This window comes from Leuresthes tenuis, unplaced genomic scaffold, assembly GCF_036924035.1.
Source record: "Leuresthes tenuis unplaced genomic scaffold, fLeuTen1.0.hap1 SCAF_23, whole genome shotgun sequence".
In the NCBI taxonomy this organism is placed as follows: Eukaryota; Metazoa; Chordata; class Actinopteri; order Atheriniformes; family Atherinopsidae; genus Leuresthes; species Leuresthes tenuis.
The window spans coordinates 13,916,932-13,938,990 of NW_027325377.1; the positions used below are offsets into that span (position 1 = coordinate 13,916,932).

The 22,059-nt window shown below is 41.4% G+C and overlaps 1 protein-coding gene across 19 annotated transcripts in view; it reads right to left on the minus strand.

Annotated features, from left to right (window-relative positions):
• The window catches only part of celf2 (cugbp, Elav-like family member 2), a 216,429-nt gene that overhangs the window by 101,598 nt on the left and 92,772 nt on the right, over positions 1-22,059 (minus strand). The window lies entirely within an intron of this gene.

Sequence of the window (22,059 nt, forward strand, 5' to 3'; positions counted from 1 at the left end):
GGTGAAATCAGCTGCGTTCCCTTGCACAGCCAAAACAATAGTAATGAAAAACAGGACAATGGCATCATATCAGATGGATTAGTCAGTGACGACTCCATATCCAATATCCAGCATGTAAGGTGGCATTCACAGCTCCTTTTTGTGCTACATAGGACAGGGAAGTTAAGACATACATACAGTTTTTTTTTTTAAAGAGTTTCCATGTTAAAACACCAAACCATTTGTCTACTTGTCCAGTATGTAGCAGTTTTATCAATCGTGGTTCTAAATTGTGAGATGGTAACGCATCCCCAAACTCAGCTTTGGTGCAAGGAGGATCATCAGATCTCCAATTACCAAAAATTCCACATTGCTTATCCTTAACTTCAAAATTCTCAATCAGTTTGAAGTACTGAGCTCATGCCAAACACAACATTTACTCTACACTTGTCTCTAAACATAGAGATAGACTTTATTTTCATCAGCAGTCACTGGAAATGCTTTCTCAATGGTGTCCGAATTATCAGGGACACTGCCATGAGATTTTATGGAGTGGTTCTAACTTATCTGAATAGTGTCTTGCTGTTACAGTCTCCGATAAAAAAAAAGTATCTCAAAGCTGAAAAATAAAAACCAAACCATGAGTATGGCTGAATATCACAAGAAATAAGTGAGAAAATATGTTTTTCTTTGTTGCAAATTGGGCGTATCAGCCCTTTAACACCCTCTCACTGGACTCAGTCTGACACATCAAAGGCTCCTTTGTACAATTGCTCCTTTCTTGTCCACAGTCGTCCCTCTCGCTTCTCGCTGGCTGTACAGCTCAGCTTTACATCTGCACAAGCGGAGTGGGATACAGGTGCGCCTCCCCGCTTCGGAGACTTCAGACCAGCAAACACTCTGGCTGCGGCGTTAGCCACGGCTCAGTGGCTCTGAATGGGGACACGCTAACAGGCTAGCGCTGCAATCCCGGAGCCCATTGATCTGTGCTGCTCACTAATAGCAGACAGTAGAGACTCCCTGGCTCTCTAGGGCCATTAGAATGCATGAGTGGGAACCATGCTAAATGGGACAATACACAGAGGTGTGCACAAGGGTAAATACACTCCAGTTCATATGGTGAGGCAGATACACAGCTGGTAAGCCCGACTAACATTCCTTTGGCTAACCTTGGAATTGCATTACTCCGGGTGTTTGTCTTAACATGTGAAGTGTGTACATTGTGATGCGGGAATTATGCGCAGTGTTACAGCATGACTGAGGTTGCCATATTTAGGGATGTGTTGTTACATCTCCAAGCAGTTATTTGGACCTGTTGGGGAAAGCAGGGATTTCAGTGAGGCAGAAAACACATGCGCACAAATGGACAAACGGTGGAGTATTTCGGGGCCCAGGCAGACCTACATTCAATCTCCCATCTCCCAAACAGTAAGAGGAGAAAAATGGAGAGGCCTGTCTGCTCTCCATTCCTCTAAATGTTTAATGAACCATCCCTCTCTGTCTCCCTCCCTCCCACTGCTGGCTCTCCAGCCCTCAACCATCATCTACTTCTCCTCACTTCCTTGTTTGTCTATTTCTCTATTCCTGCAGGCTAACAGACACCACAGAGTTGTGTTGGTTCGGGATGAGATTTGAATGCTGACGAGGAATAAGATAAGGAGGAGGAGGAAGGCTCATGTGTTGCCCATTTCCCTTTAAAACTCCATCTCCCTCTGGCTTATATCCAGACAAACACGTAATGTGTTCTTGCTCGACTTTTCACTTGTTGCCTGACATTTTGCGGTTTGTGGAGCTTTTCTTGGATGGGGCAGTCTGGAGTTGACAGGATCTTACAAACTGAACCACACGAGGACAGCATATTTCATTGCTGATCCAGCTTCTAAGTGTTTGTAATGTAACTGCCAATTTTTTTTTTTTGGCACAAGGGAGATGTGAAAAGGCTGCGTTGGTATTTGTGAACTCCATAGTCACAGCTGTAATTGTTCAGAAAACAGGATTTTGCTGTGCAGGATAAATTGTCCTCCGTTTTATTAGGCCTAATCTACCTCACTCCTCTTTATCTTTTAACTCTACCTGGAGCTGGAAAAGCTGTTGTCAGCCGTTTATAAGGTCCAAAATGTTGTAATTCTGCATATCGTTTACAGGCTTCAACTTCCAACTCCATCTGCTGAAGGTTACCTCTGAGAATGCCACAAACTGAAACTTTAACTAGGCAGAAAATGTGGCTTAAATCAAATAAATCTTGCGATGATTTTAATTTTTGCATGTAAAAATAATAGAATTGCATGATTTTAAGGGTAAAATGTCAGAGTGCTCAAAGTAAATAAAGATGGGTTAAACAGCAGGGAGGCTTTGCATGGTTCTTGAGCTGAACGTATCTTATGACAGCAGTTTAAAAAAAAAAAGTCTAATTCTTAAAGTTAATTTTATCTGAAGCATTAGAGACTTCTCTTTGCTTAAAGTTCTACTGTAAGTTCCCTTGTAGCTGTGGCCCACTGTCTCAGTTCAGCTCTGGCAAAACAATGCTGGGTGGTGTAAAAAAAAAAAACAAAAAAAAAAAAACAGGAAAGTCTTCACAGACACTGTATTTAAAACTAGTGATCTGAGAAATACAGAGAAGTGTAATACACAGAGGTAGGAGCTTAAACATAATCGACTTTCACTTAAATGTAATAGCTGTGTGCTGCTTGACTCAAACTGCTTCCTGTTGACTTGGTCTTGGTCTAAAACACCGGATTCCCTAAAAAGAAAAACAAGTTCTTTCACAAGATGTGGAGATTGTGATTAACTAACAATTGTTCATTACAAATCAAAACACAACTGAGTGAAACTCTATTGGAGTCAAAAGATTGCTCTTTTCTCCGATTTCTCGGATTTGGTTTCGGTCGGCTCCTCAGAAGAACATCTACAATGCGTAAAACCTGTCACCGCTGGGAAAATATGCACTTAATAGACGAGACAAACGACTCTGCACAGTTGTGCTCGCAAAGTGTGTGTTTTCACGCCTGTGTGCGCACAAATGTGGGTGTAAGCAAGCGAGCGTACTTCTCCTCTCAGCCCCAGGACTTCAAATTATCCCGAGGCTCCTCCAAAACACACTTCAGAATTTTTGTCTGCTTTCCAAACTCATTACTTTAGTAGGGCAAATCAAACAGGGCACATTAAATGGAACTCAAATGTGAAGAGAGTGGAGAGCAGGGGGGAGGAAGAGAGTGTGTGTGCCAGAGAGAAAGCAAGTATGCCTGTGTGTTAATTAGCAGGATCCTGCTCTAATTAATGGCCTATGAATAGCCATGCTGGGTTAGGAGTCAAGGTTAGACACCTGTGCCGCCATATTGATGCTGGAGCAAACTCCTTCCTAAAGTCTATCAGATTATCCACACTTAATGTAAATACAATATTGGCAGTCGCATATGCTGCTGAGCCAAGAGAGGAAGCAATGAATGCGTGTGTTAAAGAGATACTGTAAGTATCCAACATGGATGATGTCAGAGCAATTAGAAAACATATGAATCATCACTGGGGAGGTAATGACCTCCGAGCACCACAGAGGAGAGTCAATTACTCCATCATAACGGAACCTGGCAGTATTAAACATTATTTATTGCTCATTTCAGATGTGATATTATGACTTTGCCGTGCTCCGTGGGAGCAGTAATTTCTTATAATCCTTGAATTACTTTAGAGTGGAATCCTTTTAAATCTGCTAAATGAATTCTCGCCTATCCTCGGAGTGTGTTGAAATACTTTTTAAGTTCCAAATGGCTGTGAAAAGACTCATTTCAGGAGGCCTAATTCAGTTACTGGACTACAAACAAGATCAAACTACAGAATTAAGTTTTGTCCAACGCACGTTGGGAAAGTTGCAACTGGCTAATTGTAATTGTAATCTGTGAAAAAAAAGACTGCTTCTCTGTGCTCCTCCTCCTGCCGCTTACTCAGTTCGAGTCAAAACAACCGATTAGAAGCAAGGGGGTATGTAACTGCCATCAATCGCAGCTTCTTTACAATTACCGTGGTTACTAGCCTGCGGCCACCTCCCCAGGGAGAGGCTTTGGAGGCAGACCTGAAGCATAGCACAGAGGGATGTTGAGGGATTGCAAATATATATATATATATATATATATATATATATATACACACACATTTATACATGTTTTTTTTTTTACCTACTTTTCAAGGCTACCTAAACTTGTCAGAGTCATACAAGTATCTGAACCCAAAAAGGGAGGAAAGACAATCATCTTTTAAAGAATGTAAACCGTTTTTTTCCCTTAAAATGCAGCCTTATGTCTTTGCACAAAGTTGCTTCATCCACACAGAAGGCGATGAGGTCCTGAGGCTAAAGGTGTGATGCGTATGCTGTGCTGTGCCGCGTAGCGCGGGTGCAGTTTTCCTACTTCCTGAAATTCTGTAAGAATGAACACGAGGAAATTCTGTAAGAATTTCAGCACCGATGTGTCCGTGGCCTTTTTCGCAGTATGTGTGAACAAAGAGAGCATTCCCCTCACCAACAGATCAATACCTTGGATCCATTCTGGTTTGTTAAGAGTAATAGACATGGATTTGAAGAGTCGAGAGAGAGGCTAACAGGCGCTGATTTAGCCAGACTACACCGGACCCATTTACTTCTCAGCTACAGCTAACAGGGTTTTTCCTGCCTCTGAAACACTTTGTACTGCCATCACAGCGCTGTATACAGCAGAAGAAAAATTACCCCCATTATGTAATCTCTATAATGATTCCTATTGAGAAAGCAGAGGCTACAATGGCGGTACAGTAAATTATACTAAACACCATTACTCTTGACAGCTCCTTCTGGGTGTGTGCGTGCATATCCGTGTTTGTTTGAGAATCGATAGGCGTGTGTGAGAACGTGTTGGGTGAGAGAATGATTGAGTGTGTGTGCACGAGTGCGCGAGTGCTGCTCTCACAGTGAAATTAAACTGGGGCTCAGGTGAGAAACAGAGCAATGCTTCAGCACGGCGCGAGGACGACGAGGAGGAAGTGGCAGGAAGTGAGGAGTTAAACACCCCGAGGACTTTGCACACAATGCAGTGTAAGCCTGTGGAAAAAGACGCAGAGAGAAAGAGAGAAGGGGAACAGAGGAAGCTGACAGGGAGACTGAGAGATAGGGAGATTGATGGCATGTAATGATGAAACGGATGGAGGACGAGACAAGAGAGACATGCACGTCAGAGGCCATTACTCATCTGCAGCACACACACTCGCACACAAGACTGAAAACGCCACCAAAGGGTGCCGGAGGAGCCGTCTACCACCCACCTCTCTACTTCTCTCACCTTCTTCCCCCCCCCTCCCTTTGTCACCCTCATGTTCATCCTACACTCCATCTGTGCTTCTGTCTTTTGCTTTTGTCTTCATTCCATTCCGTTTATTTCTCTGAAGAATCATTCCGATCAATTCGTCGCAAAAACTTCAACTTACGGTTTACAAATGGAGCAGGAACGGAAGCATACACAGCAACAGGTTGAAGAGTCGTTAGGTGTACTGATCTCGGACTTTGCTCACACATACACAGTTAAGTGTTTTTGGCAGGGTTGACGATTAGATGAGAGTCTTTCAGGCTGCGAAAGATCAGATTGTGTGCTTTACTGAGTTGAAGAAAAAGAGGAAGGGACCTGAAGGTTTGACGTGTCCTGACAGCAATTCAGCTTAGGTTTTTTGCGCTTCTATGCATATATATATATATATATATATATATATATATATATATATATAAAAAATGAACTTGTTGTATGCATATTTCTGTTGACTGATTTATGGAATCTCATTTTTAAATTAATTAATGTGCAAAACACTATCTTAAAAATCTAAATTAATTGCAGGTCTCCCAAAAGGATTTTAATACTGCCTTTTATGGACTGATTTAAAGTCAAAGTACTTGTCATCAAACAGGGAGGTAATCTACAGTCAAAACTTAAAAATTAGTTCTAATGTGGGGAAAAAAAAAGGAGTTTAGCAAGCAAAAATGTGTCTTGTTGGCAGAGGGGAGTATAAAAATGAACTTACTGTATGTCAATACTGTCAATTCAACAAAAAGGGGTCTTTGTCAACTCTACAACAGTGATATTTTCTTAAGATTCACCTGTTAGATTAAACCCAAAATAAGGCAGCAGAGGCTCTCAGAGGAGCAGAGCAAAAAGTTTCCATCTTCGCCTGAAGGTCTGCTACTATACACCGTCAACCTCAGCCTATGCGGCTCACTCAACAAACACTCGTAAAAATACCATCACCAACATGTCAGACAAATATTTTCATTCAGATCATTGCCTCTTCTACTTCACAAAACATGGAAATGCCGTTTTAATCCACACAGTTTATTTCACAGCTTTGTTTATAGTGCTTCATTACACTTTTCTTTTTGGTCAGTATCTTATAGCTACCTCTTGCCTTGGATTCAAACCTAGTTTTTTTGCAGGTTGGCACGCCAGACTTTTGTTTCCTGCGTGATTCTGAAGAAATTAAAACTTGACAGTAATAGCAGAGCAAACAGCAGTCTTTCAACTAGTCAGGTCTCAAAATTTACAAGAGTAACTTTAAGAACACAGTGAACACAGTAATGGGCAATTAAGGCCAATCTTCTGGCAGGAATTAGATTATGAAAGGCTTATGTTGAAAGCTGTTATAATAGTTTATATGCTCAGGTGGCTGCTCCTGAGGACTTGATAGACTTTTGTGTAATTAGGAAGCACTTATGAATTTCTTTACACTTTATATAAGTTGTAAAAATAGAAATACATTTTATAAAGTCTGAATATTGTAACATAATCTATAGATCTCTAAAATATCAAAGCTGCAGTTCCCTTTCAATCTCAGTTTGATCTTTGTTCTTGCCCTGGAGTGTGCTAAAGCTCAACTCTTTATGCTAAAATATGAATTAAGTCCCTCTACCTGACCCTTTGACTCGCCACTCTCATCACTTATGTGGCTGTGAGACAGAGAAAACCACTTCCACATCTGTTTTGTATGTGTGAGCAGAGTTTTGGCTTGTTTCACAGCACGCAGTTTTTCATAATGAGCACCCGGGGGACTTGTTGCACCACACACTTCTCCAAGGTCTGAACAGACTTCTGCGATACCGCCGATGCCCCCCGGGGGCCCCGAGACAGACTAAACACCCATTTCCATAACAGAATCCTCACAAGCAGCATGATCAGCTCTGTCCCATGGGTTTCTATTACATGAAGGGCAAGGCTATGTGTTAACACTGAAACAAGAGCAGTAAAGGATCCAAGTAAGTGGTGAGTGACATTTTCATGCTAAGGATCTTTATTAAGATCAATGTCGGGACAGCATGTTGCAGGTGACAAAATATTACTCCCGGGAGAATAAAAGGGTATTTCTGTTTTCTTATTCAAAGCCAATCCAATAAAATACCTATGGTTTTCTTAAAGGAGGATGTTTATCTTTCAAGAAAGCTAACCTGTAGTAAGAATACACAACTCAGTGACTTTTTTTTTTTTTAAACCAACTACATTTCTTTATCTCTCTTTTTAAATTAATTCATTTTCTCCCCTGGTCGACAATGAAAAGACTTTCGGCAGATTGGGCACATTTTATCAACTTTTTTGTTGTACACAACATAAAAAAAAATCTTTAAAAAAAAATGGGTCAGAATAGTCAGTGACTGTAAAAGGTTGTGAAGGTTTTTTTTTTGTTTTTCCAACTTTACAAATCCGCTACTCAAAGTATCAAGGTCATCAAACTAATATTTGTTCTGCTACTTAATAAACTTTTGTGGGTATCTGTGCCGTTTCATGACTACAAATGGTTTAAGACAAATGAAAATGGCATGGAAAGATAGCCCCTGGATGAATTTCAATAAATAACTAAAGATAAACATCAATAATAATAATAATAATAACATCAATAATAATAATAAGAAATAAAGACACGTCAAACTTTACCAACTATGATGAATTCTAGCTGTCTAAATGACCTGATTTATTAATTTACTACAATTATTGCATAAAGTGAATGACCCATCAGGCCACTTCACCAAATAATCCTGCTTTATTTGTCTAAAAGTTGTAGGTTCTTAAAATACAGGATTTGTTGGCCTAGTTTGAGCTTCCATGCATTGAGCATTGGCCTCATCCAGCACTATGGCACCTTTCAACATCAGGGGGTAATTTGAGAACAAAAAGAGGCCAAACCACTGCAGCCAGGTTTCAGAATACTTTCCAAAAGCATAGAAGCTGTTATTGCAATAGATTAATACCCATAATTACATATGGTTGTTAGGTTCCACATACATTTTGCTACACAATGTACCACCGGAGCAAAAAATTCACCGGTCTCAAGAGAAGTAACTGTTCTTATCACTGCAGACAGCTTTCCTATAAAACAGGTTTTACTCATTTGAAAACTACTGAACTGGTGTAATGTAATTTAGGTAGTTAAGTCAGACTGGGACACAACAATACAAAACCAAAAGTGGACACTGCGCTGCTTTGTGAATACTTCCTTTCAGCAGCTGTCAACTTGTGTATGCTGTTTAAAATGAGCCCACTCTCGGCTAAGCTGCGTTCACTAAACATCTGCTTAACATCCTGCACACACACCGCTTAATACAATGAGCCGATATGCCGAGCGGTGGAGTGTTTGCTGTCCTTGCTCCCTGTGGAGGCTTCAAATGCATCACGCTTAATCAGAGAGAGAGACTCAGCTCATAGTGCCGGCTAGTGCTGCATGCTAATCCTCTGCAGATGAAGACGCTAAGCTAAGCGCGGGCTGACAGCCGTGTGGTTGGAATGGCAAAAGAGGCTAATGCTAACTGCAGTGTCACTGCTTCCTCCCACCTTCCATTAACAAAAAACACACACCTCAAAGCTCCGTGCATTTGGGTATAAGCCTTGAAAGAGAATTCACGAGTGAGTGCGTGTAGAAAGACTAGCCAACGACAGCTGTGTTAAAAGCCTTCAACATCAGTCTGGCCAGCTGAGATTTGATTTGGCTGTGAGCATCTGTGTGTGTTTCTGTGCCTGCGGGTATGTGCGTGTGTGTTCATGAAGGAGTTTGACAATAATACTAACAAGCTCCCCGAGTCTGGCACCTCTCAGCATAGTTAGTGAAGTTATTCTCGCACACGATATAGGAAGAGTTCACCGAGTTGTTGTGAATGCTGTTGTTTACTATTGAGGTTGACGGGGTCAGGGCCCTCTCATTAAAACAAAACCACTGTAACTCTGGTACTTTTCTCATTAGTGCGAGTCTAGAGTGTGCGTCTATGGTCAGCTTGTGCTCTTACGCGTGGTTTTGGTTCATACTCTGAGTAAACGTGTGAGTAGGTTAAACCAACCGTCATTAGATAAGTATGCCTGAACATGTGTGTCCGCTCAGAAACCTCTGAGAGCCATCATAGTGGTTATGCACACACTCACAGTTACACACACACACACATACACTTTAACTTGCCGGAGTTGCGTAAAAGGCATCCAGGAGAACCACAAAAGGCTATAAAGTCTGCCAGTCAGAAAAGCACTTTCACAGAGCTGCCAATCTCAGCCTGCCACAGTCACCACAGTGCCCACCATCGTACATACTCGAAATCCCGTTTCACCACCACACCCACCGTCTGACAACCTGCAAAATGTCTTGCAGCATCCAGTCAGCACCCCTAATTACAACTCCTGCTGCCAACTGCATTGCATCCCTCCGCTGACCAAAACCACAATCCGACATAACATAATGCTGCTGCCAGGGCTCTACAGCTAGCAAAATATACAGCCACATCCAAAACAAAGACTCCCCTCATGTTAGTTTCACGCCTCCCATCTGACACGTTACATCCCATTAATGAGGTGTCGCCACTAATATTTAGGACGTTAATTCGTGCTGCTCCTGACGCTACTTTGATCCAAACAGAGTCTGACAACTTTAATGACTAAACAAAACAGGGGACAAACAAACCTAAAGACCTGCCGCTAAATCACGGTGGGATTGTCGGCGGGGAGAGAGCTTCTGAAGTGGAGGGAAACAAGGAGGAAGCTTTTTATGTGGCTGCGCCATCATTACACAGGGTGAGGTGAGGCAGGGGCCTAATTAGGGCCACGATTGATTGAAGTGGTGTGTTCCACACTGAGAAACACAGAAGGAAAGGAGAGATGAATGAGGACGAGGATGATACACTCGACAGGTAAATCTAAGGATGCTGAATTCGACTTTTGGTTTAAGACAGTTAAACTAAGGAATAGAACAAAACATCACCTCAGTGATAGCTCATTTTAAGAGACCTACAGATCATTTTTTTATTATTACTATAAACCAGCTGGGTTAAAGCAAAACATCCTTCCTGACATTTACCAGCAACAATCTTCCCTGGGATTTCTGGGTAGTGAAAGATCCAGCAGTAACTCTCAGCTTGCATTTTTAGGTGACGAGGCTCTACAACACACCTTTAAGGACACAATTAGCATTAGCTTCAGGGTAACAAAAAAAAAAAAAAAAAAAAAAAAAGCTCTGACAAGATGGTGAGGCCTTGGTTAAGCTGGAGTATCCAAATGAAAACTGTATTCATACACTGACCCAGAAAGAAAGTCAAAAGAAGTCACACTGTTCTTTTTAAAATGCCAAACATTTGTAGTACATCTTCTCCTTTTGAAAGGAAGACCACAAAAACCAGTACCTCATCCTCCCACCATCACCTTCCCTTCCATCTTCTAAACCAGGTTATTCTTGAGAACTAAGGCTCCTGTCAGCTCCCACCAGCCCTTGCCTCTAAATGACAGAGGTAACCCTCTTATAGGAGCAGCCACCGCTAAAAGCATGTCATTTTCTCCCGCTAATGTCAAGTGGGAACGGATCAGAACAGGCAGGGGAGTTAATAACACCACATATCCCCTTGGGTGCTCACGCTTACCTGATCTCAAACTTCCCATTTGACCCTAGCTGTTGTGAATACCGACTAATGACATACAGTGTCCCGCTTTCCTGCTTGGTCTCCATCTAGCAATCTTCTAAAAAGCAATGACTCATGATGAAATGGGGTGAGATGGGATGGAGGAGTGGCTAGTGGCCGCTCTTCTTTGTAACATTTAGATAGAAACTGAAGATAACCCTTTCTATTCAGGCACACTTTGTCTGTTCCACATTTCATCCACAAATGTGACACATCTCCCCACAAACTCTGTCGACTTAACCCACTCATGTACTTCTTTCACAAAGCCAAGTAGGACTCATTGAATGTCTTACACTATCGATATATACAATAGCAGGCTGCTGAATTGTCAGCTTAATTACTCAATTCAAAAGGTTTCAGAGCAATAACAACTACTGTTATTACTGACATTGTGGATTTACTGGCAACAAAGTGCCACAAATGCTGCCAGTAAAGGTTTTTGGATTGGGACATGTTTTTGACTAATAGTCCAGGCTAACCTGTGACACAACTCTGACCAACATTCTTCAGAGAGAGGTCATTATTGTACAATTGGTATTTAGTTCTAGGCAGACACCTAATCTATAAAAAGGCTAATCTGAAGTAAAAAAAAATAAAAAATTCTTTCCCTGATTTTCATTACGTTGCTAAACAGGGTTAGGGTTAAGAGACAGGAGCTCTATCTCCCGAGATAATGGCAATAATATCTGTAAATTTCCCTCCATTGACAGTGAAATGGTGTCTCAGATATAGTTATATAGCTTCTCGAAAAGCCAGTACAAGTCACAGGATTGCGCTATTGTACGGAGAATGTCCGTATTTCCTCTAATCATTTGTTTTCAAACCAATAACAAAACAAAATAAAAAAATAAAAAATCCTTGTCGTACCTTTGGGGGATGAAGCTACATGTATTTGTGATGAGATGCATAAAATTAAGCCCAAACCTGTGTGCTGATGAGAGAAATGAATCCAGCTTCCCAGAGTGAATTGCTGGGATGATTCTAAAAGAGGCCGGGGCTGTTTCATCCATAACCAACAGAGCCATCAGCGGCAGAAACAGCATCTTTTTGTATTCAACTCATGCACCCCCCCCTTCTCTCCACTGCAGAGGCTAGAGGTCCACGCACACTGTGGCTCCACTCATTACCTTGCTGCTTGGATGCCAGACCCCCATTCACCCAGCTCACACATACGGTAACATGTGCACACATACACACACTCGCGCACTGCAAGCTCCCTGATTAATCATCAGTTTTTAACCCCTCCCTCTCCGAGGAGCCTCACCCCTATGCAGAATGCAACACAGTGTGTGAATGAAACGTGATCCTGATTCTGATTGGTACCTTCCGAAACAAATACTGTGGCGAGGCAGCTTGCACTATCTGACCCCAACTTGCTGGTTCACAGTGGAGTCTGTCCTTCTCAAGGCCTTTCTAACATTTTTAACCAAACAGTAAACGTTGGTTTTAATGGTAAAACGATTGAAATGTCATTGTAGTCATTTCCGTGTACATTGATGTTTTTTTTTAAGTCTGTTATAGTGGATATAAGAGACAATATTGGTCCTATGCTTTAGCAGCAGCAAAAAGATTGCCCAGTGACACCTAACCATGATATGCGCTTCCTCATTTCATCCCATTTGAGGAGGGCTCCACGTTGCAGACACTTGTCTTAAAAAAAGCAAAACACAGTGGTTCACATAAAAAAAAAAAAAAAAAAAAAAGATGTGAATTCCTGATCTGTGATAATCATTTCCTTTCCTCAAAGATACTAGATGATTTGAGTTACCTTGAACAGCCTGCACGCAAACATGGTCAGAGGTCAAATAATGCAAAATGAAAATTCATTCCACACATCGCCTGAGTGCACCGTAACACATTATTTACACTGTTATTCCAGTGATTTGGACTGTAAATTTAATATCCACAGCCACGCTTGATTGCCTCCCTTAGCTGAAAATCTGAGCGTCAAGATTTGAATTAATGCGATGTGAGACTTTTTGGAGGCCATTTCTTTGATATTAAATTACTGATTGAATACCTGAGCTCAAAGAGCTTTTGCTTGAGGTATCCCATCGAAATGAGTTTTATTGGAGTGCAAGATGTCCGGCTGCGAATGAGGACATGTCCCAGTGTCCTGGTAAAATCCCTGCAGCTGCTGTCAACATCCTCGTGAAAAAAAGACCAGCTTAAAGTCTAACAAGCTCACAAATAATGATTTGAGAAACAAGCCAGGAAAAGTTACTGATATCGACATGCTCAGAAGCTTTTCTTTAGTGTGAAAGCAATTCCCCCAATTCTATGAACCTCCAAAGGCAGTTCATGCAGAGTCTCATTTCTCAGCATTATAACCTCAATCTTTTACTGTGTTTCTTTAATATTACCAAGGACTGTTTCCTGAGAGGGAGAGCATAGGAGAGTGTTTTTTTTTTCTAGAAAGGGTCCTTAAGTAGGCTTTTAAAAACAGTTCATACATTTAAACATGGTCTAGTAGACCAAGAAAATAATATCATGAACATGTGTCTTAGCATGATTCTAATTCAAACCAAAGGTTTTGTATATTATTCCAAAACTTCACGGCTTTCTGGAAAACTTAAAGCCAACCAAATACATTTATTTCCAAGCCTAAGAAGAAACTAGAAACATAAGACATTAAAACCCCAGTTTGTATTGGAAATGACAGACTTTCCCCTAAAACTTGTTGATCTTAAAAAGATGCATTTGGCCTGCCAAGTTGAATGAAAACAATTAGCAGTCGCCTCCTTTTCCCTCTCTGTTGTGCTTCAGCTCAGCCTCAAAAGTCCCTCCTGTGGAGGAGCTTGTCATTTATGAACATACCCGTATCCATGGCAACTGTAGAAACTGCAGTGACTGATACCTGTTAAAGGCCACCTTAATTAGAATTTTGGACCACAACAACTGCTAAGGCTAAAAAAAGGAAATGAAAAATAAGCTGAGGTAAGTTGCCTCCTTGGCCTCTCTGCACTTAGCAACCCTCCTTTTGTGTCCACTCATCTGCCTTCACCCCCCTCTCTTGTTTTCACTTTGGCTCACTTTCCTCCCGATCTTACTAAAACCATTAGGCTGAGCAGGGCCAGCCTGCCTGGGTTAAATACACATAACCTCATGATGCACCGAAAGGGGAAAGAAGCATTCAAGAGACACTCACAAACACACACTTGCTCATCCATTGACACAGAGAGGTCCTCGCTGCAGCTTTAAGAGCTGTGATTGCTGTAATAGCCCGACAGAGAAGAGCAAAAGGATTGAGAGGGGAAAGAGTTGATGGATGGGTCTGCCTTGCAGGTCACTTAGAGGGCTCCTCCTCTCCATGTCAGACTCTCAGGGTCACTATTACCGGGCACACAAACACTCCAGCATATTGCAGAGTACAAGAACATAGGCATGTTGCACTACAATGGCCAACATTGATTTTACAATATAAACTAATGAAGCAGACCAAACTCATCAAATAGAACACACACAAAGACACACACAGGGGAAGCATGTACGCACACACTCACACACACACCTTGTAAACACATACAATCGCTGTCCCATTGTTCATTTTCAATACACATACTGTAATTGCTGATGAGAAGATAAGTGTGTACATTACTGAAACACAAACCAATTATACCCGAGCTGCAGCCATTCGCTGGTGCACAAACAAACATGGCTGCACACACAACTATGATAAAATTCCCCCCACATACACATGACTTGCAGGCCTTGACTGAGAAGGAGAGCGTGTGTCCCCCTGAGGCAGCATCTTTCCTCTCTCCTCCTCCTCTCCCCATTTCCTTGGTGACAGCTGTCATCCTGTCAGGCCTATGGCAGCTATGGCAGATCTGGCAGCCTATTCTGCTCGCTGACACACACCACACATACACACTCAGACATGCGAACACACAGCTACACATTCCCTTAAAATTCACAGCCCCCTACAGACCCAGTTCTGTATCCCCAAAACCCCTCGTCAGCTCAACCAGACCATCCGAGCAAACACTGAACTCAACCCTGAGCGCTAACTAGCAAAAGTTCCTCCAATGCTGCACCTCTTAAAGAGACAGGAACAACATCGGACCAAAAAAAAATAATTAGGTGGTGATTTGGTGACTCGCAAAGACAAAAAAATTAAATAGCAGTCTTGGTATGTTCAGTCCAGAGATCCTATGCGTGATTGCTTTAGCTTAGCTCAAAGAATGAGTGTGGAAAAACATCTACACATCAAATAAAAACACAAAAGACACATGGTATTTCCATGTCATTATCCAATGTGCCAAACATTAAGAAGCCGTAGGTACATTTTAAATCTAATTAGCATATATTCATTATCCTTAATAGGCCGTTTTATTGCCTAAACTAACCTAGGAGAGTGTGTTCCCCAAACTTTACCAAGTAGATGCAATGGCTGCAAATAGTTGGTGGTTTTACTCTGAAGCCAGATTTCCAAACCAAGAGTCATGTCTGCAGCTGTTGAAATGAAAAAAGGTGGTTTGAGATGAGGCACTGGCTGCAAGCTAGACCTTAATTAAAAAGGTTTATAAGAGAACCTGACAGAGTGTGTCAGTTCTCATGCCTTTCGTCTTACATGCGATAACGTTTGCATTTTTCTCGAAATAAAGCCGATGCATTGTGCAGCTTCAATAAGTCAGAATTCATTTAAAGAAGAATTTCATCACAGTGGAATAAGAATCACAAAAACAAATCACAAGTTTATTTCAGTTCAAATTTTGTCCTTGGGGTGAGTATACGTCGTGGCATTTTGTACCACTTTTCAATCAGAAATCTGAAAATTGATTCATTTCTACTACAGTACGGCGTTTGATTCATAAATTCCACATGAGTGCAGGCAAAAGTCAAATCTGCTGCACCATAACCATCCTGAGTTTCAGGGGAGAGCTGTACTGTAACGTGGCCTTCATGCTGCACCCTGACAACACGATCCTAGCATCTCAGAGCTTGTTTACATGACATTTTCTCACATATCTGTTGCAAGGACATAAAATTAAAATACTGTCTATTGGCAGGTTGAATCCAAAATTATCTGTGCTGGCCTTTAACAGCACATACGGGGGCAATGTTAGTATGTAACTCTACTCCTGCCTGACACAAACCTGCTGCTCGAACACATTCCAGTCATGTACACATCTACTGCAGTACGCCAAACAAATCACTCCGACTGCCCACAGTACACTGACCCAGTGCTGTATTACTGCATTTAAAATGCTGACTTTAGAGCCGAGTTTACGGTGAGATCCACTATGGTCTGCTCAACAAGGACAGTGACAGTTTAGATCATTTTCAAACTGTGAAATCACTTTAAATGGAAAGAGCTACTTTATGTTTTGCACTTATCGCAAAAATGAGTAATCAATCAAAATAGGAGCATGTTGTTCATGTTCGTAACTAATAATACAAATGATAAGAATAATCAATACGTAGAATATGAAAAGAGAAATGGAATTTTCAGGCTGACCTTATTCAATATAAATTAGCATTTCAATTTATACTTAACACCGAAATTAGTCATATGCTGAGCAGCTCCGTTCCCTGTACTTGGCTATAAATCGTTATGTGCATTGTACAGTATATGACTTTAAGCAGAGAGACATGCATTAAATAAAGAAACACAGATGCACATTGAAGTAAGCCAACCCATACACAACCAGAGCATGCACGGCAAATGGCAACCGGTTGGAAAATGTAATAGCTTGAACTTTAGAGAAGCGACTGCAGCTTTTGAAATGCGCATGAGAGCCATCACACCAACAGCATGCTCGCCCACTTTAATCGTACACACATACAAAACCAGAAACCTCCCTGCGAGCAAGTGCAGTACTTTAAGTAGTAATAACTAGTCAAGCTGTTAGGGTGAAGAGAGATCGGAAGGAGGGAGGAGAAAGGAGTGCAGGAGAAAAGAGGAAGAAAAGGCAACGCTTTAATGCCCATCAGTCTGCATCTTATTCTTCAGGGGCTGGGCAGCACAGCTTTAAGAAAATGGGTTGTGAATGTTGATAATTCAACAGCTAAAGGAACACTTCACCCAAAAGTCTATCTTTGAAATACCAAGTAATCACCCTCTGTTTGGCTGTATGCTTTTTGAAGTGGCACTTCAGCAGTTTTCCACAGAGAGTTTGGTTTACTCATCATGACGAGCGTTAGTCTGAGTAAACAGTTGTGTGTTTTCTACTGTGTCCCTTGAGGAGAGTTTTCAATCTAGGAAATAGCCGTTTATGTCATAGAGATGCTATTAACTTGACTGTGGCTGGAAAAGGTTGACACTATTTTGACAAGTATGACCAGAAAACTGCATTTAAAGCCTTTTATATACTTGTAAAAAATAAAAAATAAATGTGGCTTTTAAGTGCAATTGGAAAGTATTCAATCAGCATTCAGTGAAGTGTCAAATTACTCTGCAGCAGTCATGGTTATTTCTCAAATTCGACTCAGACTGGCATTGGTGTTGTGGTCGGGGCAAAAAGAGTAGGCACAGCTCACTTTTTACTGATTATAATGTCTAATGTGGAGGCTCTAGTCTAAACGAACTGCAACAACTTGAGAGGAAAGAGACAAGATCGATCAATTTTATCATCTGTAAGACAGCTAAGCTGTTCATTCTCAGTCCCACTATGATTCGAACAGAACAATCTAGCCTAATTACCTCAGAGAGTTGTGCTAATTAAAAAGTATGGTCCCCCACAGCATCCGGGATATGGTTTAAAGCCAGCTTTCCTGTTGTCATAGTTACGGGCTTGTCATCTGAGAGTACGTGGTCATTTCTTGACTGGTTCTGACTGCAATGTAACCCTCAGAGCGCCAAAGATAAACACCCTACTACTGGCAGTGGGAAAGAATTTAAATAAAAATTTTATTAGCAGGTGTATTCACATTTGAAAAACCTCTTAGACATTGGATTTTTTTTTCCTGTAAAAAACAGCATATATTACAGACGTAGCCAACAAGAAGGTGCCTGAAAGCGCATCGCCAGTGACAACCACTAGGTGCCAGCTCAAAAAATATCCAATAAACTCCCAATCAAAAGACATACATTTCTCTCGTGAAATAGGAAAAATAACTATTTTCAATCGAGTTTCAAATTACACTGTTATGTTTATTTATTTTTTTTTATATAAATGTGGTCCCTTGTGGCAGAGCAGAAGGTAAAGTCACACTCATTATGTTCAATTTCTATAATTGGTCCTTGAACATGACTTGCAAAGACTCCAGAGTTCTACACTTTTGACTCTTAATGACCTGATTTGACATGCTTTTAAGCTCTTGAAAAATATTATGGTCAGTAATTTAAGAAGTTTAACCTGTCAAACAGTTTTCTGCAAAGTAGGTGATGCTACGTGGTGTTTTAAGTGCTTCTTGTAAAGTCAGAAATCTATACATGCTTTCTTATGTTGTTTGGAAAATGCAATATTAAAACATGGCAGTAAGCCTTTACTTCAGTGCAGTGATAAGGTTGAGGCTGAACCTTTGGGAGTGAAGATGATCATCTCTGTTTGTTTTTGCTATAAATATCTTATGTTTGCTCTGTCTGTGTTTGACTGCTGCTTCCTCATAGTCCCAACGCTTCAGTGGAAGTAGCAACATTAATGACTTATTTGCAGAGCAATGATTGTTTTGGAAATATTCAGGAACATATGGCTCAATAGCAGAGGGGAGGGTTGTGCTGCCGGAGTTGCTTTTGGCCGTGACTCTGGGTTGAGCGATTGAATCCATTGCAGATGCCGCAAATTCAAGAATGCTCACCTGCAGTCCTCCACAAACAGCACGTCACATCTTCTTAAACCCTACAAACAGGCACTCCTACTAAACATTTGCAAGAGTGAGGCTGAATAAATCCATGAAATATGTTTTTTGGGTAGATTAGCACTGACTGCAAAAACTAACAGTAGTTGATGCCTAATAACTACCTATATCACACATGTGGATTAAAATGCACTTAACTGGATATCCCATTAAAACACAGCAGCATGCCCTATAGAGATTAGTCCCTCATCTATTCCGGAAGTCTTTCTAGGAACACACTTAACCCATGGGGATACTATTGTGTTTCCATGCTTGTAAGTGTTTAAGTGCTGAGTCTGTGTGTGTGTGTGTGTGTGTGTGTGTGTGTGTGTGTGTGTGTGTGTGTGGTGGGGTGTTTGTGTTTAAGCCTCGGGCTGTCCCCTCAGCACCACGTCTGCATCGACCTGCAGTGGAAAACAGGCCCGTGCTTGGCCATGTAGGCCAGGAAGTCGATAGGGACATCAGAATGAGGGCAGCCGTCCAAACAGCATCACAATGTGTCCAGAGGGCTGTGCACTCCTGCACAAACACACTGTGTACATATAAAGGGTTGGACATTTGTCAAATAGCCTTGGATTTATGGTCTATAACCCCCCCTCCCCCAGATGGTGATTTGCATGCGTAATCTGTTTGTAATAGCTGCTTGATAGACACAGTTTCAAACCTTATGGACATTTTTTCTGCTGCAATATCAGACACTTCAGCCACAGGATCATTATCATTCCAGCACGTGTAATTGCGTATAACTGTGTTGGATCGTTGTGGGATTGCTGTACGAATAAAACGGCTCATTGTCAACATCTACACACAACAAGTCATAAATACTTCGGACCAAACGTGACCAAAGGGAGGAAATAAGCGCTGGCTGATTAAATGACAAAGACCTCACAATACTGGAAGCACTTTTTCACTTGCAAAGAAATGAGGAGCAAAAAGACAATGATAATAAAAGCTCATCAAGATGCTATTAAAAAATGATTTTCACTTAGGGATTCCCAAGGAACATTCAACAAAAAAAGGTGGGTAGGTTATGCAGTTTTAGACTTTTATTTAGATTTATGAGCTCTTACTGCATTGTACATTTGTAACGCACCAAAATGAGCTTTGAATGTCTTGTGGTTTATTGTAGATTGAAAGTTCCAAACTTTGACAAAGGAATGTTATTGCCCAAACCCAACCAGGAAGTGACAAAAGTGTTTTAATAAAGTGTTGCTGTGTTATCAATGGAACATATGTTGGTCTCTATCTAAGGCCGATGGCTCAAAGTGCAGCACTGAACCCTGCCTGTCATATTAAGAGTGTGAACCAATGACTTCTAAGACCATTTCAGTTGGAGGACGAGTTGGCAATATGTGCTGTTTTTAGCAGGAGCTTGAACACAGAGTCTTCCAGAACATCAAGTTTAGACATGTTCAATCTTGGCGGGGGGAATCTACCTCTCCACCCTGGTGGCCTTTAGCGCTTTCCTCAATTGCTCAGCCGCTGTATAAGCAAATCACCTGACAGATTACTCCATCAAAGCACAGCTATAGAATGTGAAAACAAAAATCATGCCCTCATGTTTAGTTGAAAAATGGATTTGGTGCTCTTATCAAGCAGCAGCTTTGATAACTGGGGGCAAGTCGCTGCATAGATTGGGTTTAAATCACTACGGCTGGCAGAAAAGAAAAAAATTAGACATATTTTCTGCAGCTGAGTGAAACCTGCACTCTCTAAATGGTGCCTTCAGTAGGTCAAGGGACAAACAGAACAGCTGTGGTTAAGCTTGATGAACTGTTTTGAACTAATCCATCAAAGTTTTCAAAAGCTTCCATTGTTCCAACAGTTTCTGAAAATGTAGATGGATATCACCCGACTTAAACAACTTTACTTTTGAGCCAAATATGCTTGTAATAATCTATATTTGAACAAGTAAAAAAATTAATTTGGAAAGGTCATGCTTCATAACATAACAGCCCTGGGACTAAACCTGCTAAGGTGTTAACTTATGCATCCCTGCGTGATATCTTAGTACCGCTCCTGTATGCCCAATCTCTGAACTACTCATCAGATGACTGTTTTCAATTATACAAATTAGACTTACTTAAGGGAGGGCTTGATCACACACACATGCAAACATGCAGAGAGATCACACACTAGGCATTCCGGGTGGGAAATGGTCTGGGACACTGTAAAATAGATCTGTGTTGAGGGAAATGAGCCAAGCAGCCGAGATTGCCATGATGCTCCGTTAAGGTTCTTTCCAGCTCTTGTTAATGTCTTTCCAGTGGTGCTTTCGGTTTTTCCCCTCAGCCAAAGCCATCCAGCCTGTTTGATCAGCGGCACTTTGGTGGAGTGAAGCCACGTTAGCAGCAGCATCATCCTCCATCCCTCCTTAACCTTCCATAGGGACTAAGAGGCCTTGAGGGTGTGTTATTATGGAATATAGAGACATGCTGTTAGAAGTACTTGCATGCATGGTAGAGCAGCGATGCTCATGGGCATGCTTAGCTCACACATCCATGCACACACAAGTATTACAACATCTATCAGAGAGAAGCTAAAGTGCACCAGATGTTTGTGTTTCATCCACAGAAATGGCCTTGTTTTTTTTCATCATGTTCCCTCTCGCTGCGGAAAAAGCTTAGGCCAACAGGAATCAATGGCTCAAAAGACACCTCAGGTTTCGTGTTCTCAGTGACAAATTACAGAGCTCTCGCCTAAGTGACGGTGTTTGAAGAAGTTGAATCACTGTTTTCTCACTTCTTCGAAAATGGACTTGGCTGTTCAGCAGAGTGAGAAGTGCTCGTCAATTTTAGCAAGCTATTATCATCACATGACACCTCAACCCCTCTCAAAGGCGAAATGGGGAGCAACGGCTGATACGTCCGCCCAAAGCCGGTTCCCAAGGGGCAAAGACACACACTGAGGATAGTAGCTTCCACAGAGGATAAAGCTGAAATCTGCACAAACAATCTCACAAAAAGAAATCCCAAATTGCTGAACTCAATCCTCCAGCACAGTTTAGCCTTGCTTGTTCTGAAGATGAGGGTGGGGGTGTAAATGGAGGAGAGAGTATTGGTTTCTGCATGCTTCACTGCTCTATTATGGCTGCCTGTTTACTCAAACATTCATCTAAACACAGGAAATGCTCTACAATCTCCCTGAGGTGAATGCAAAGAAGGTGAGCAGCTAATGTAAAAAAGAAAAAACAACAATTTTTTCATGATCTTTCTGTCCTACACAATTTCCCCAGGCAGCAGGGATGGTCTCATTATGTACACTACAGCATCTCCTCTAAATCCTCACACACTTTATGGCTCCACTTATCTACCACTATCACCAATCGTATATATACACCCAGGCATATAGAGTACATATGATACCAATACAGC